An 18,435-nucleotide genomic window follows, 5' to 3' on the forward strand; every position below is an offset into this window, starting at 1 on the left:
TCTCCTTGCTTGCTTCTGTGTTGGATGCTGGCTGGTGGAAAGGGATGGGATAAAATTGAGACTGTAAGGCTGTTCTGATCATCTGTAAATCATTAATGAACAAAAACTCAAGAATTAGAAGGCATTTCCAAACAATTACCTTTACCTAAATGTATTAGTATTTTATTTTTTCTTTCTCTTTTAATCTCTGTCTGTTTGCTTCTGCTATTGATTTGCAAAACAATAATCCAATCAATTCAATTTGAGTGCTTGCAAGTAAAATGAAATCTAAAGAAACCCAAAATCTATTTATACCTGCCTTTCCTCCCCACCCCCCTTCCCCTCAATTGTGTCTCATTCTCAGAGATTGCCTGGGCAAGCTATTGTAGCTTTCTTGGCAAAATTTTTCAGAAGTGGTTTGACATTGTCTTCTTCCTAAAGCTGATTGGCCCAAGGTCCTCCAGCTGACTCTAAGGCAGGGCTATCAAACTTCCGGCCCATGGGCCGGATGCATCACATGCTGACCACGCCCATGCCCGTTTTAGTGAACGGGAAAAAAGTCCCGATACATCACGTGACAACGCCATGATGATGTGAGTTTGTCACCCCTGATCTAAGGCTTTATCTACGGTGGGACTAAAACTCAGGGTCTCCCAGCTTCTAACCTGATGCTACTGCACCAAACAGATTCTATTCTCTGTTTCTCTCTCCCCCACCTCTCTTTCTTCCTCCCTCCCTTCTCTCCCCTCTCTCTCCTATCTATCAACTATCTATCTAGTCTACTTAGGCTTATTTCACGCTCTTATTGATACATAATTTAGGAGCCGTTGAGTATTCTGTTGCCCAGTTGGTGTTAGCGATTATTTATAAATAATACTTTTGCCCCATAGGTAAAACATGATTTCATACTATCTTATTTTTTTAAAAAAAGAAATAGGTTTTTTTTTATATTAACAAAAGTTTTCTCTCTGCAATAGCCCAAACATAATAATTACTATTTTCTCATTCACTGTCAATTTGCCCTCCTGTGTATTTAAAAATCCTCTTTCTTCTAATCCAAACCCATTGTGACATCTTGGCAGTGAATGTGAGCTACTGTGAGCAGACTTGCAGTAATTGATACAATTATAGCAAATTTCAGTTTCCTGAGGTGTGGGGGTTTAGCCAGGGTAACTAGAAAATTATCTCTCTCAATGGCTGTGGAAACTCCCTCCCCATCATCAAGTTGGAAAAAACAGGGCCAACTGGTATGCATGTATTTTAATTTCAATGTTTTATTGTGTTTTCCTATTCTTTTGTTTGTGCATAACTACAAAATACTATTTTATTATAATATAAATATTACATTTATTCCTAGCGATGGCTTTAGTTATGGAAGTAGAATTAATATATAATATATAATCATAGAACAACACATGGCAAGGGACAATTCACCAAAATGACAGACCAGCTACATCGCCTGGGTAGTCTTAGACTAGGACCCCATTTTAAGGGGAATTTTCCAACCTCACTTCCAAACTGCAGGTTCTGAAATGTTACCTCAGATCACAGAAACATCACTAAGGTGTTCAGAAGCTCTCCACTTCATCACCCTTCTGAACAACAGCAGAGTGGTGGTGGTGGGGACTTCTGGATCTTGGGAGAACTTCATTCATAGGGAGAAGACACTGCTACAGAGAAGGCACACTTCCAGGATCCCAATAATGGACATTATTTCATTGAAAGAGCAAGGAACACACCAATCCTGCAAGATTAAAGTGATTGGACAGATGCTATGGAAGACAAACAGTCTCTCAAATAACCAGCCTTTGTTCCATGTAGAATTTTATAGCTAATAATCAGCTCCTTAAGATCACATCCAGAAGCAATCTGGCAACCAGTGCAGCTTGCAAAACTGTGGTATTACATAGGCATATCACGGCATGTTATCACTGGTCAAGCTGCCTCATTCTGGATCAGTTGTTGTTGTTGTTGTTGTTGTTGTTGTTGTTGTTGTTGTTATTATTATTATTATTATTATTATTATTATTATTATTATTATTTAGACTTCTATACCGCTTCATAGTGCTTTACAGCCCTCTCTAAGCGGTTTTCAAAGTTAGCATATAGCATATTGCATAATAGCATATTGCATTAGCATTAGCATATTGCCCACTACAATCTGGGTCCTCATTTTACCCACCTCGGAAGGATGGAAGGCTGAGTCAACCTTGAGCCGGTGAGATTTGATCTGCTGATCTGCTGAACTAGCAGTCAGCTAAAGTAGCTGCAGTACTGCACTCTAACCACTGCGCCACCTCGGTTCAGTTGAAGTTTCTGGGTGGTTTTCAGGGGTAACTCCATGTAGAGTGCATTCTAGGAGTCAAACCTGAATATAGGATGAAGTTTTGTTGCTGTGTTATAAGTGTTCACCGCCTTGAATTATTTATAAGAATAATAAAGGTCAGATACAAATAAATAAATCTTTTATAAAATAGCACCATGATTTTATGATTTAGAATATGACTATTATTATTTCATTTGTTTTTTTGATATACCCTGTTTTTCCAAAAATAAGCCATCCCCTGATAATAAGCCCAATCAGGCTTTTGTGTGCATGCGCTAAAATAAGCCTCCCCGAAAATAAGCACTCCATGCAGACCTGGAAATCAGGTAGGACGGCAAGAGGAGCCCCATCTTGCTCCATGCGCCCCAAAATAATAAGACCTCCCCAAAAATAAGGCCAAGCGTTTATTTTGGGGTTCAAAAAAATATAAGACAGGGTCTTATTTTCGGGGGAACATGGTATTTATACATATTTTTTATACTAGGTAGTTTATTGGGTTACAAGTTGTATTTTGCTATGTCAATCAGATAGTTGAATCAGCAGAAAAACATGTGGAATAAATTACATTACATGTGGAATAGTTACATTTCTGCCAATAGTTACATTTCCATCAATTTTATAAATAAGTATTTATAAAAGAAGGAGATTCTTCAACCGAATCAAGATAATTTGAGACATGGTTTAGAATACTTTTCCAGATTAAATCTGTTCTATGAAACATCTGCCTCTGTGACTCTCTTTGACTGCCTATCAAAATACATGCTTGTCATTGGGGAAAACATCTGGCTGTTATTATAAAGTGATCTAGTTGTGCTCCCTTTCATTGTAGTTTCTGCTTCTAATCGGTTTTTATGTGCCTTGTGGGAATCAGATATTTGATAGACATTAGTTCCTAGCTACCCAGGGTGTTTGACTATAAATTGGCATGCCTTTCTAGAATACACTTATATTTATATATTGTTCAATTTCTGTTTATAGGATTTGTTTGCCTGGTAATGTCACTTCAAACAGCTGGAGCCCAATTAATCTTCTTTTGCTTTTTAATCAATAACCAATATTTCACTGGTCCTGTTTGATCATCTCTTTCTTGTGCTAATTGCTGGTTTATCTGTTGCAGGTGTGCATAGGAATTGGTGAACTGGTGTTTCAGAGCCTTCTTATCAGAGATACGGAAGGAACCCATATAATACCTGAGACTTATCTCACAAAGCATAGTAGGGTTTACACTTTGTATGGGCACCTTCCACTCCTCTGATAGAAATATCTTGAACATAACCATAGAAGACATAGACAAGAATAGAGGGAAGGAATTTGCTCATAGGTCCATGCAATGAGCTAATTAAACACAGAAGTTGCCGAGATCAAGTTTTCTCAGCACCTTAGGAGACATTTCCTCTCACCATGAAGATTTAAACTGATTCAAATAACCAGATTCTCAAATTCCTGTTCTTCACAATTGCCTGAAGATCCTCTTGTTGGAGAACACAGAGTCTAAATATGAGCTGAAGAATTTTTTTATCTCTATTAACTGTTTTGAATTTGTAAAATATCTTTGACAGTTCTATTGAGCAGCTGTTGTAATTATTCTTTTCTCTTCCTTTTATTTTGAATACATCAGAAAGAACCATTTTTACTGTTCTCAGACTCCATTTCCAAACTGAGTATATTCTGAGCTTTAGATTTTTCTACAGTTCGAGACTGTGATTTCCTGGTCACCTGCCTTCCACTTTCCTGTTCTGTGTGTCCATTTTCTTTTTAGATCTTCACTGAAGCCTCATGACCTTCTTATTCTTTCATTTATTTCTTCATTCGATTTGTTTGTAGCTGTAATTAATTTCTACTTTTTAAAAAAGAAATTCTCACCCAATTAGAATCCCTTACTGTCATTGACCATCCTAATCATTGCTCCGGTTATATTACATCCACTTTTATAAAGTCAAAAATTCAACTATATTCAGTTTTAACTTCTATAACAGTCAAGAATTGCTTGATTATGAGTGAATTGAATTGTTTGATTATGGTTGGCCAGGCTAATAATTGCTCTGGTTATATTATAATTTCCCACTGTGCCTGGTATTTCTGCTCCATTGACCTACTTTTCCTTACCGATAGGTAACAAATTAGGGATAACCAATCCTTTTGGGCTTCTTCCATTCTCTGAAGAACAAAATCATAAAAGTGAAGCCAAGAATTTCTGTTTGGAATATGTCTCCCAAAATATACTGCAACAATTAAAATATAGAGTGCAGAGGCAGCTTGGCTATACTGGTTGTGAAATGTGGGAATTCTGCTCTACCACATTTGAAGGTTAGAGGGTAGGGCTGGTTGCTATAAAGGTCACGACCTCCCCTAGTCTTTTCCCTACAAAGAGCTAGATCTTCTAATTACTCAATTACCTCACTTTACAAGAAGGAAGAGGCAAGACAACTTGCTGTAGCCAACTTGCTGTGGCCAACTAAGCCACTTGCCACAGCCATTCTTGTTGCAGGATAGCTCAACCTGGTCAACATGCCACAGGACAGCTCGTCATAAGACAAGAATTACACTAATATCATAGAAATGGTGGAATAGAATCATTAAAGAAAGGATGTCAAAGGAGGGACAAAATGAAATGTGGATGACAAAAATGAAAATATTTTTAAAATTATTTTAAATAATGAAACTGAATTATTGAATTGTCCCATGGTGAGTTGGCCATGGCAAGTTGACTGTAGTGAGTTGGCCATGGAAGTTGTCCCATTCCAGAGGCAAGAACTCCTTGCTTTTGACAACCTTTTGACATGGAAAATGCAATTTTCTCTGAGGTAAACAAAACTGAAGATTATGCAGAGCATCTAAGAACCTGAGATACCCATTAGAAAAGCTTTAAAACTTTAGATGACACAAAGGTTGGCTACTTATTCCTGAAACATTTCCACTTGGAATTAGGGCTCTGTATGTGAATATTTAGTATTCTGCTACTATTTCCCTGTCACCTGCCATCTTAGTCCCCTAAGCAACAAGTACAAAGAAGATAAATGGGAGGAAGATATTTCTTTGTTCCACTTCCAGGTGCAGAACAGCTGGCAAAGACCAAGGGATGCTGAAGCTGTGAGCTATAAATTTTGTTCATAGGAACTTTGGACACTTTTCCACATTCTGGCTCTTTCACATTACTAATCACCACTCTGAGGGCAATGGAAGCTCATGTGTGTTCTGACACTTTGCATTCTGTCATCTTCCACATCCTCCCAGTTTGGAGTCATTATGGTGCTTTGAAGAATGATCGTCCAGAATCTCTCTGTCTCTAAAAACACTTGAGTATAAATGGAGCAGAGCACGGTTGTGCTGATGCAGTTATGGTAATGCTACTGTTGAATTCTCTCCACCCCCTCCCAAATTTTTTCAATCAAAGGTGGCCAGATTATTATAACAGTTAATTTTGACTCAGTCGTATCTTTAGTTTACAGCAGAAAGCAGCTTTTTTTTCTCCCCTGGAGCAATTTGGCGACATGGAACTACGATTTCAGAAGAAGAAAATAAACAATCATAATTGTTCCATTCCATCTAGGAACAATATACAAACATAAGTGGGTATTCAAGAGTTCCTGCCCCTGAGAGCATTTCGAAAACTTATTTGAACATTGGTGGAATACAGTCCCTCTTCTGTCCCCTTTATTGGGGCACTAAAGTGCCTCATGTGAGTCTCAGTGGGTGGCAGCCTGCAGGCCAATTATGTCTGAGCTGAGAAGCTAAGCAGGGTTGCCTGGTTTGTATTGGACTCAAATCACTGGGGAGTTCCAGGGCTGTCGGCTTGCCTGGAAAGTTGCAAACAATATCTTAGAAGAAGGCAATGCTTCTCGCACCTGACAACTTTGCTGGCTGGAGAATTCTGGGAATTGAAGTTTGTACCTCTTAAAGATGCCAAGTTTAAGAAACGTTGTCTATTGCACAAGAAGTGCAATAGACAACGTGGGTGCCCATGAAATAATGAGTAGTAAAGAACTGACCCAAAGGAGATTTGATGTTTTGCATACACCCAAAACCCCAATTTGCAGGGATCTCTCAGAAACTTTCAAAAGTCTACATAATTTCAAACATTCTTTCAAAATTGTTCTTTAAAGATTGCCATGTTTAATCTGTCAGAAGGGGAAATGATGAATGTGATTGAGAATAGTCGTGCTAAATATATTTAATATAAAACAGAGTTAAAGGTAATGTTTAATGTAAACATGGTTGCTGCTACTTTTTAAAAGATCAAATGTTGTCATTTAAAGAATCAAAGGATGCAAATGTTTTGCTGCTCTGCTGGTGGATGAGGGCTAGAGACAAATCTGCTGAGTGGATGCTTATTTATTTTTCTTGGCAACTTTCATATTTATTCTGGATTCTGCTACTTCTTGCTTTTATCCTTTCTTCATTGGGAGTAAGAAATAGGGTTGAAGATACCCACCCTCACTTTACTGTTGAGGTCCCAAAGCCACCATCCTATTTAAATTTCTAATGTAGCAAAAGGAAAGATTTACTAAAACAGAATACTATACTATATATAAAGTATAGCATTGATAAAATGGGATGGTGAAATTAATTGATTTGTTTGCAAATCAAACCAATTCTTTAAGCCACAAACTTGTTTTCTTGTTTTATTCTCAACACTGTAGATCAAACTCCCAGCCCATGGGCCGGATGCGTCATGCGCTGCCACTCTCATGCCTGGTTTAGCGAAGGGGGGGAAAAGTCCTGATATGTCATGTGACGCCACCGTGATGACGTGAGTTTGATACCCCTGATGTACATCCTGATCACTCAGTCCAGTTTAAACTAATAGCAGCTGGGATATGGCACACTTCAAATTCAAAGGGATGGATATTTTTGAAACATGTGGCAGTGTGCATAATGATTATGTTGATTATTTGACATCAAGTTCGTATTGACTCTTGAGGACACAAAGCACTCCCTAAACCAAGCACATCTTTCCCAGAGTATCTATGGAAATTCTCAGTATCCAGGTCATGGTTGCCCCAAGGTGCTTTTTCAAGGGGTTGTTGATTTTTTTAAGGTGTTTCACTTCTCTTCCAAGAAGCTTCTTCTCTGAAGGACAGCCATGTGATTATGGCAAAAGATACAGTTGCTTTAAAGAGTTGCCACAGGAAATACATGAGTTGGTCCCACCTTCTTCAAAGCATGTCTTCTCTCAATTTGAATTTTAAAAAGGACCAAATAAGGCTTCCCATGTGCTATACTGAGAGGGTGGAAAAATCTTTTCAGACAGCATCTGAACCACATTCCACTAAAACAAAGGATAATGAAAACATTTGGAGCAGTCTGGCAAAATGAGGCTGGTAAAAATGTTCTGAGAATGGAACAAAATCAGAGTATCTTTTTGAGGTTGAAACAAAATTATTGGGTAACTGATGTTTTCTTTTCTTTTTAAGCTCAAAATGTTATGAACTCAATGTTTTGAACAATTTCAACTATTTCATGTTCCTGTTTTTTACTTGTGATATAATACTAACTTGTTTAACTTTTTGGCTACAGCTCAAGATCAATGTATTTTTTTCTTAAAAATGCCATATTTCAGTCAGTGGGATTATTACTGTCAGATCCCATACAGATGAATGCACTACAATACACTGAATTGAACTGTCTCAGTGTACATGTCAAGAATTCAACCTTTTCAAATTCTTATACAAAGTGTCCTAACAGGTATTATTTGGACTGCTTAGGAATTGACATACATCCAACAATTTTATTTTTACTTTTCTGAATTTTTATCACGAAATGTTCACAAGATTAAATGTATGAATAAACTTCTGAATAGCATTTTGAGAGAATATACATATATTATATACAAAGTGAAGGAGAGAAGGAGAAAGGGGACAGGCAGAGAGTTGGACAGAGGGGACAGGTTAATGTAGAAAAAGAGTAATGCAGAGCTTTAAATCAGCACTTTGTTTCAGTGAAGATTCCAGCTAAGCAGGATCACAAAATCAGTTTTAACACCCCCTCCCCCAGATGCTAAGAAGCAGAGTAGATCATTCATGGTGCTCAAAGTTGATCAGGTAAAATCGTAATTACAGGTATATGATGCATTTAGAGAAGCCCCTTCTTTCTAAGCGAGGCTGCCAGTTAAAGACCAGGTAGGAGCCTATGTGAAAATGGCACAATACTATGAATACTATGAGAATGCACTTCAATTATTGGAAAAGTGCAAAGGAAGCTACTTGCATAATACAAAGTAAATCAGATGAGCACAAGTCCATGCGACTACTCAATGCTTTCAGTGTGGTCCCCACCGATCCTCTAAAAGTTACCTGCAAATTGCAATGTTTAATATATCAGAAAGAATCAGTATATAATTATAACATGCTTTGAGGTAAATGTCAGTCAAATCAAATTTTGCTTTTCTGGCTCCATGACATTCCCAACCTGCCTTTTATGGCTTAAATGCATTCCTGAGTCTAAAAGAAGTTGCATAATCCAGTTTTAATCATTTGTGATTTTCAAAGGTGGCATTCAACATTTGAAATGATTCTTTTTAGGTAAATGGGATTCTCAGATTTAGTACCTGTATAAGCAACTGAGTTCTGGGAACATCTGGCAGCTTGTGATGCTCACCTGCATACTAGTTAGTTCTTTAAGCACCTTGTCAAAGACACTTTTGGAAATTTCAGTGATAACTCCCTGATATCTTCACAGTGCTGCTGCTCTGATTAGGGAAGGGCAAGGGTGTGGGGGCTCCTTTGATATTGGAGAAGGCTTTTAGAAGGATTCTGCCCTGGGCCTTCGAGCAACTTCTTTCAGTTATTAAACATGTTCCTATAAATACATCTGGCAATTCACAGTATCAGCAAAATTTAAGATGTTTGTTTTTCTGCCAAATAGATCAAATATACCTGGCATTAGAAGGGAGGACCAAAAATGTATGCATATCATAAAGGGAAAATTATCCCATTTGAAACTTTCTCAAATGTTGATTCTGTGAGCATCTTACTATGTTCGCCTCTCCATTTGTATCAACTTGTAAATATCATATGATTGTTACTTAATTTTTTAACCTATACCTTCCATAATTAGCTAACCTCCACACCGCACCCCCAATTTCTTTTTCTCCACTGGCTGTTCTTCATTAGGAAACTATTCAGGGACAAAAGAAAAAAAAATATTGAGATTAAGGAGAGACCACAGTGACGTATGGGGGAAAAAAAGGTGCTTTAATGAATATGAGAGATACTATCCTGACACTCAGGGGAGGTCTTGAGCATTTCTTCAAAAGCACTTTTGAAGCATGCACAGTCTAATAAATCTAAGAGAGCCAATTAAATCAAGCCCCACTTAGCTTTGCAAGCCAAGCTGCAACATTCTCACAAACTCTGCCAAAACCAAATCAGATTGTTGTAGGTATCCAATTGGATTCTACTCATCAAAGTGCTTCAGGAGTTCAATTTGTAAAGTTGATGAAATGAAGCTTCATCAAATCAAGTCATCCCACTGAACAATTGCATAGTCTTTTACTATTTAGATTCTTCTTTTTTGAATAAGGTTTCTTGCTTCCTTGCTTTTCTGGTCCTTTTTCATCTGTATAGCAGCTGTTCCAGAAACTGGCACTAGATATATATACCTCTCACATGTGCCAGAACCCTTTCTTTTATTGCTGCAGCTTATATGTTTTTCCTGCTCCAGGCAAAGGTGTTAAGCATCAGCCTCTATTTCCTCACCTGCAGCCTTAGCAAAACTTCATTTCTTACCACTTGTAGATAGGAACAAGAAGCTCTTCAAAGCAGTAAGGTTAACAACAGGGGTTTTCACTGTGAACCTGTTTTAAGTCTGACAATATGCTAAGCTTAGTAGCTTAATCAAGATCCATTCAGAAAACTGGAACATGAATGTCACAAATTACTGTAGGCTTTTGTTTGAGATTCTTCATTTACATTTAAGATATAAGGAAGCAACTGCACACAAAGCATGCACAGAAAAATAGAGCAATATAAATCAAAATAATCATGATTAGCATAGTTAAAAAAGGCTGTCTGAAGCTTCATGAATAGTTATAGCATTTCACTTGCCCCAATTCCCTGGGAAGTTTCCAAACTTCTGACTCAGAAACAAAAGGTGGATTCTTTTATGAAGCCTCACACTGAGGGCAAAGATAGCTCAACCTCACATATGCTGGTGAGAGCCAAAATATTCACCCTAAATGAGTCCTGCAAAAGTTAAAGTACAACCGTCAAACATTTGCCGTTAACAATTCATGCTGAGCATTTGCATCTCAACAAGGTCAAATTGCAACAAATATTTATTTAATGAGTGCCAATTGGGCCCTTGCAAAATCTATTCAGCCAGAATACAAGTGAAGAATATAATCCTTCACTTACAACTATTTGTTTGGACCGTTTGATGTTACAACAGTAGTGAGAAAAGTGATTTACAATCAGTCCTTGCACTTACGGCCATTGCAGCATCCCCATGGTCACATGATCAAAAATTGGGTGCTTGCCATGTATTTATGAGAGTTGCAGCATCCTAGAGTCATTTGATCACCATTTGTAACCTTCCCAGCCAGTTTCTGACAAGCAAAGTCAATGGGGGAAATCCAGATTAAAAACTGTATGATTTGTTTAACAACTGCAATGATTCACTTGACAACAATGGCAAAAAAGACAAATTTGGGTGTGAATCACTTAACAACTGCTTTGCTTAGCAACACAATTCTGATTCCAATTGTGGTCATAAATTGAAAACTTCCTGTATCTAAATATTTAAGCAATTCAAATCAAATGGATAAGGTAGCTCCTATCTTTTATCAAAACATATTTAGAGACCCAGATACATGGTGCTTTTCATTGTATCACATCACAACATAACGGGTAACATATCATAACAAACATAACATTATAATGTCTCTTACAGCCGTACTACTAGCAGTAACAACAAAAACATAAACACAATAATGCTACTTATCCAGTTCTTGAAATGTTTTTCCTGCTTGTTTCATGGGAAAATATCTTCCTGATATCAGTTAAATTTAATATAAATTAAATTTTATTTATTAATATTACCAACACTGAATATTGTGCTGTGATAGGTTGGAATAGTCGTAAATTGGGGGCTTATTCAGATTTCATCAAATAAACACTTTATCTGCAACCCCCAGCCCGCTGGGAAAACAGTATACCATTCATCTACTTATGAGAAAGGCAAACTTATGTTATAAAGGTTTTGTAATGCTTTGTCATTGCCTTTATATTTCAAATTACCAGTATCTTTTAAAGATGATCCTTGGATCTCAAGAGGAGGAAAATCTCTTCTTTTGTGCCAAATGCTGGAATTGCCTTGTTACAGGATGAATTGCCCTGGTGGTCTGCAGTGGTTAAAAGTTTGTGGGGGGGTTTTCTCCTGTGGACCAAAATCAGGTTCAGTGTCATAATGGATACCAAGAATCCTTGGTATCCATTAAAAATGGATGATTAAAAATAGAATCTGCCTTCTAGCTATAAACCTATAAAAGGTGAGAAGCATGAGCTAATGGAGGTTGTTGGGCTCTCTTAGATTGTTTTGTGTGGTGTGGACTTGCAATATTGTGTTGCTGAAGGAAGTGAAATCCAGCACGACCTGAGACAGGAAGACTGGGGAGTGAACCTCCCCCCACCCCCATGGGACAGGACTAACTTTTTCAGATAACAGGTGAGACATCAATTTGGACAGATTGACCAAGGTATTGGAATCCAGGAAGCCTCTCCCCCCTCACCCACACACACCACAAAGAGTCATTTCCCCCTCTTCCTGTTCTCCTGAGGCTAGAAGTGAGCCCAGAAGTGAAAAGCACAAGGGTAGGCAGGTTATGCAGTCTTAGCTGCCATCTTAACTAATTTGACCTGTGCTTCAGACACCCCTGTTGGCCATTGAGAGTTAGCTCCAAGCAAGCATCTCAGGTTGTCCATGGCAATTTCTTGCTTTTGGTCGCTTCTCTTGTTCTCCCTTTTTCCATGCCAATAATCCACATTTTTCTTTTTAATGGAGGCTTCAATTTTAAATGCGTGAGATTGTTGAAACTTGTAGAGTGAATGCTCTTCAAAGAGATGTGATCAGCTCTCTTGTTTTTCTTTTTAATACTGTATCTCCTTTCAGTGACATGATCTTGGGGATTTGGGGTTGTGGGAAATTCTAGAGGCTATACAAAATAAACGCTTTGCATGCAACCCCCAGCCCAGGGGATTATCTGCAGTAATAAAATTGAGTCAGAAATTTAAAACCTGTTGTGCAATACAGTAATATGAAAAGAATTCTTAGTGGACATTTCTACTTGAGATGGGATTAGACCCACATTTCCTGCTTAAATGGTTAAATATTTTGTGAAATGTGGAGACAAAAAAAGAATGATCCGGGTGGAAAAAAATGTTTTGTTTTGTTTTTCAGAAGTAAACATCAGAAACAAAAGAGCTGCCAGAGTAACATACTTAGTGTTCAAGATATGTGGTTTGAATATGAACTTTTCAGCAAAGGTGAACATTCTACTGTTCAGAAAATAGTTTGAAAAATAAGGGTAATTATAGGAAATGATAAACAGGAGTGTAAATCTTTCATGGATATGGTCCATGGCTCAAACCTCAGGAGCTTGGGAAAAGCTTAACCAAGTATGATTTCTTTCCCAGGACATAAGGAAGTATCTGGTTTTGATTAAGAAAGTGACTGTCCAAAAGGGAGTGATTGGGATAATGGTAGTTAGTGAGAAAAGTTCTTCTGGAAAGAAAAAAAGCCCATTTTCCCCCTGTACTTTCCAGAAGGAAAGGAAATGTTTGAAACAAGAATTTGCAACTTTTCATATAATATTGCGGTGTTATCAATTGGCAATCTAAGAGAGGGGCATTTTTAGTTTTTTACTGTACTAGCTCTTTCCTACTGAATGCAAGGAATTTTTTTCCTGGAATTCTACTAACTTATGAAGAACAAAATACACATAACAATGAAATGCGGCCGCGCGGATTGTTACGGGAGCTCCCCGTTACTCCCGCGTAACACCTCTCCTACACGAGCTGCACTGGTTACCAGTGGTCCTCCGGATCCGCTTCAAGGTGCTGGTACTTACCTATAAAGCCCTATATGGCTTAGGTCCGGGGTATTTGCAGGACCAGCTCCTACCCACCTCCCACCATCCTGTCTGCTCACACAGGGCTGCCCTCCTCAGGGTACCATTGACCAGACAATGTTGGCTGGCGACTTCCAGGGGTAGAGCGTTCTCTGTGGGTACTCCTGCCCTCTGGAATGAGTTACCCACCGAACTCCGGATGACCCCTGATCTCTGCTCCTTCCTTCGAGGCCTAAAGACTTGGCTGTTTCAACAAATGGGCTGATTCTGATTCTTGGGTTTTATTATTTATTTGTCCCTGTTTTTAATTGGGTTTTAATTAGGATTTTCCTTTATTATTGTATGTTTTTTAACTTGTGTTTGCCGCCCTGAGACCTTTGGGAGAAGGGCGGCATATAAATATAAATAAATAAATAAATAAATAAATAAATAAATAAATAAATAAATAAATAAATGTAAATCACAGAGAAACCAACATTTCTGGAATATGTTGACATTTCTTCTACCGATGGACCATTTTTGCTGCACTGCAACCTGAAAAGTAAATATGGTTTCATTAGAGGAAGTCTCTATAATAAAATTAGTAGAAAATTTATGCAATATTTTTAAAAACACTTGTCCTTTTAAAAACCACCAGTAGGCAACAACAGCAAGAAGGCTGGCATCAGGGCATCTACAGAATGTTATCAAATAAGTCACAATGATATCCAAGACCATACAAAACTCTGACTGGCTTTGTGCCTAAGACAGGACTGGAACTCTCGGTCTTCCAGTGTCAGTCACAAAGGACCAGGATTGCAAAGGATGGCAGTTCCAATTAAACTGATTTATTACTACTCATGCCTATGCACAGGTATCTACTCAATTAACTGTTAGCCCTATTTCGGTGCTAGATAAGGATTAGCAGAATTGAAACTGGGTTGGACTTAGTCTGTTTGTAGCTATGTAGCAATTCTAGGCTGATTCCTTTTTTGACTCCACCCCCAGTTTCTGCTATTCTTTCTCCTACGCCAGTTCTTAGTCTGATGTGTTAAACAGTATAGCAAACTGGCTCTTAGCAGATCTTTAGGACCCATCAAATCTTACCAGTTTGAGGAAGGGAGCCATATGTTTCATAGTAAATAGCTACCTTCGGAAGAGCTATGCTTGGAATGACCATCATTATGTGTTCTTAACAGTCTAATCTTTGCCTCATCCATAAAGGTTTCTACCCCATTTTAATTTTCCTATAACTAAATAACTGAATATTTCAAGATGTGAAGATGGTTAATAACACAGCTATCAGACCACTATACCAAACTGATTTTCAGTAGCAAGTATAGCTGAATATAGAAGGAACGCGGTGGCTCAATGGCTAAGTTGCTGAGCTTGTCGATTGAAAGGTCGGCAGTTCAACGGTTCAAATCCCTACTGCTGCATAATGGGTTGAGCTCCCATTACTTGTCCCAGCTTCTGCCAACCTAGCATTTGAAAGCACGTAAAAAATGCAAGTAGAAAAATAGGGACCACCTTTGGTGGGAAGTTAACAGCGTTCCGTGTGCCTTTGACATTTAGCCATGCCGGCAACATGACCACAGACATGTCTTCAGACAGCGCTGGCTCTTCGGCTTTGAAATGGAGATGAGCACCGCCCCTAGAGTCAGTAACGACTAGCACATATGTGTGAGGGGAACCTTTACCTTTACCTTATAGCTGAATATAAAATATCAATATATTATGCTTCTATGTATCAGATAAGGATGCTAAGCAGCACACATTGTACAGTTATTGAATAACTATTCAACATCATTCCAGCACAGGATTTCACTTTTCTAAATGAAACACACTTCTTTTATAGCCTCCTTTTTGGTTTTCCATGTTATGCTTTATTTTTGTTCAATAAATCCTGACCTCTGCTGGCTCAAGTAAGATGCTAATATATAGTAGAAAGAAAGGAAAACATAAAGTTGAATATCTCCACATAATTGTGTTAGTAGGGAGAATGTTGGTCTCTGCTGAAATAAGCTGCAAAACATCTTTCACTATTGGATTCTGAGTGATGTATAAAGTCTTCAGCAACCATCAAGTATGTTATAGAAGAGAATTATTTGAATGATCTGATCTGGTCATGTTTGATATTATTTCAGTGATGATATACAGCTTCTCTTTGATAAAAATGGAAAGGCGTTGAACTGTTTTACACTTCAACTTCTTTCAGAGAATACAAGTAGTCCTAGACTTGTGACCAGTCACTTGGTGACTGTTCGAAGCAATGACAGACTCTCCAAAAGCTACTTAATGCTGCCAAAGCCTGTCTCAGGACCTGGAAGTTGTGAGGGTCCTGTTGGTAGGGATACAGTTGAATTAAATCCAAGGAGGAAAACATTACAGTTGGACACTGAGGTCATCTTTTTCACTGGTACTTACAGTGTACTACTCTGAAGATAGTACATATCACTTGGAGTCTCCTTCTGGACTCCTACAGAAGAGCAGATGAAGGTGGCAGCATTGGCTGGTAGTGTTGTGGTCCGCCAGCAGCCCACAGAGTTAGCAGCGGAGTTAGACAGTGAGGAGGCTGGGGAGGAACATGGGCCAGCCCTGGAGTCTGGGGAAGGCCCGGACGAGGGCTCTGCGTCGGAGGCAGAGATGGGGCCAGGGCCATCTGGGAGTGATGTGGGGACTCCAGAGCCTCCATAATCAGACAGCAGAGAGGCAGAGGAACAGGAGGAGCCTGTTCCTAGTGCACCTATGTGCAGAACTGCCAGAAGGCAAGAGCAGCTAAAGCAAAAAGGAGGACTGGGGAGTAAGGCCAGGAGATGATTGGCCCCTCCCATAAGGCTTAAAAGAGCAGCAAAGGCTCTTGGGCTCTTTGTAGGAAAGCAACGTTGCTAAATTTGTTTCCAATCGGCATCTCTTGTTTCGAACTTCATGGGGCTTTGCCAAGAAAGACCTTTCGCAGGTTGCCAAAGAAGATAAAGATTTGTGATAAGCCCGAAGGACTTATTCTGAAAGACTTGTTTTGCAATTAATTTGGACTAAGCTGGGAATGCAGTAATTCTCAGCTGTTACAATAAAATAAGTTTGTTGGGGACTAATTGTGTCTTGCAATGGCTAAGTAAGCCTAGGTCACAACAGATTTGCCAGTTTTGGCCTTCCTAGTAGATAGGAGGATCTTGCTTCAATGACTCATGCCCTCATCATCACCTGTTGCAATGTGATCCAAATACTGCAAGCCCTTCCCTGGTTACCAGTAGGCTTCCAGATTGCAATTCAGCAGTTTGGTGTTAACCTGTAAACCCCTCCATGGCTTGTCAATCGGTTACCTGAAGATCTGATTGGAATCAGTCCGACTAGTTCAATATACTCGGGAGAAAATACTTCCAGTGCTGTATGAACAATGTATGAGATTTTCATGATGAGACTAGTGATGATACAGTCAGAGCCTGGATTCTGCTTAGCTACTAATGGCCAGTCAAAACTGCTTCAGCCAGGTGTCCTCTTCTCTCATACCTCTCTTGGCCAATCCTTTACAACATAATTCTACTTTTGGCAGTAGAAAAGTCTGGGTCTTTTCAAATCGGCTTTTTCCCATATCCAAGAATTGTCTCTCCCCCTTTTACTTCTACATCTGCGAAACCTTATAGCACACTATGGGGGCTTGGAGAAAAGGCAAGAGAAATGTGGGTGTGAGTGTGAGCATGGAGGCACAGCTTTTTGGCCACCTGTTCTCTGACACTGCAGAAAAATGAAAGAAGAAAGAAGTTGGGAAAGCATCCGTCACAAGTTTATTTCTCCCATAAGGATCAGGGTCAGAGTACCTGATCTACATGTGTCCATGAGCATTTTCTGAGATATGCCAGTAGTCCACTATACTTCTGGAAAACCTGATACATGTCAAAAGTACCAGTGCCTTCCTGCTCAGACAAGCTCACCATGACCACACTGGAAGTCTCCAGCAATGATTGGATGTTTCTGAAAGGTGCCATAAGTTGCTACTGACTTATTAGTTAACCTCAGCATTGAGGAAGCGCCAAGTCTTTTGGGGTGAGTGTGAACCCAGTGTGTCTTTGGAACTTTTTAAGCCATTTCTCCATTTCCATCTTATCTCCCAGAGTCCTGCCCAGGAGTGAAATCCAGCAGGTTCTGGACAACCGACAGTGGAAATTTTGAGTAGTTCGGAGAACCGGCAAATACCACCTCTGGCTGGCCCCAGAATGGATTGGGAATGGAGATTTTGCAATATCTTTCCCCCAGGAATGGGGAGGGAATGGGGATTTTGCAGTATCCTTCCCCTGCCACGCCCACCAAGCCACGCCCACCAAGCCACACCACACCCACCAAGCCACATCCACAGAACTGGTAGTAAAAAAATTTGGATTTCATCACTGGTTCTGCCTATCTGCCTTGAGTGTAAAAGAGGCTATGTATGATGCTCTCCAATTGAGTTGAATCTAACCACTAAATGTTACTTCAACTAGTACTACTAACAGCAGCAGCAATAGAAATAGTTCCCTACTGACCCCCTGTGCAGATTAAGTCTCAAATCCTGAAAGATTCATGCATGCTGCACACACAGTACCATTCCTTGCCATGTGTTATCTACAGACATGTGTTTCTTGTCAGACCTTGCTTCTCAGTTAAACTCCTTCTCCTCGATTGAGATTTTCCATTAGTGAGCACAGTGCACCCAGACAGATGTGAAATGCTCTCCAATCCCTTTCACATCCAGATGTTGACCATGCTTGCCTGCTGCTCAATCCCTGCTGGAAACCTATTGATTTTCCACAGTGGGATTTCTGGATGTGAGGATCGTGTTCCAAAAAAAGCTGAGTAACCTCGCCAGCTGGGAAAGTTGGCAGGTGATCACTAACTCTTGCGTCTAGATCTCAACATGACAGGAAAGAGCACTAGATTCACCCACACTTCAATCTCCATGCACCTTTATAGCACTCAAAACAGTCTAGTTCACTGTCATATATTTCACAGGGGTTGATTTCTCATAAGAATAAAAAGTTAACCTTGCTCTATGCCCATCTGCCAAGCAGTGCTTCATTCAGGACTTTTCTACGAAATACTGTTGTTCTTG

At 39.2% G+C, this 18,435-nt stretch overlaps 1 long non-coding RNA gene across 1 annotated transcript; it reads left to right on the plus strand.

Moving 5' to 3' along the window:
• The first annotated feature begins 1,118 nt into the window (after window positions 1-1,118).
• On the plus strand, window positions 1,119-12,848 carry LOC117668421 (uncharacterized). The gene is made up of 4 exons (XR_004592281.3): window positions 1,119-1,226; window positions 6,946-7,055; window positions 11,834-11,968; window positions 12,701-12,848. It is a non-coding gene; the product is annotated as an uncharacterized LOC117668421 (long non-coding RNA).
• The last annotated feature ends 5,587 nt before the right edge of the window (window positions 12,849-18,435 follow it).

Source organism: Pantherophis guttatus, chromosome 3 (assembly GCF_059756535.1).
Source record: "Pantherophis guttatus breed Tessera chromosome 3, ASM5975653v1, whole genome shotgun sequence".
In the NCBI taxonomy this organism is placed as follows: domain Eukaryota; kingdom Metazoa; phylum Chordata; class Lepidosauria; order Squamata; family Colubridae; genus Pantherophis; species Pantherophis guttatus.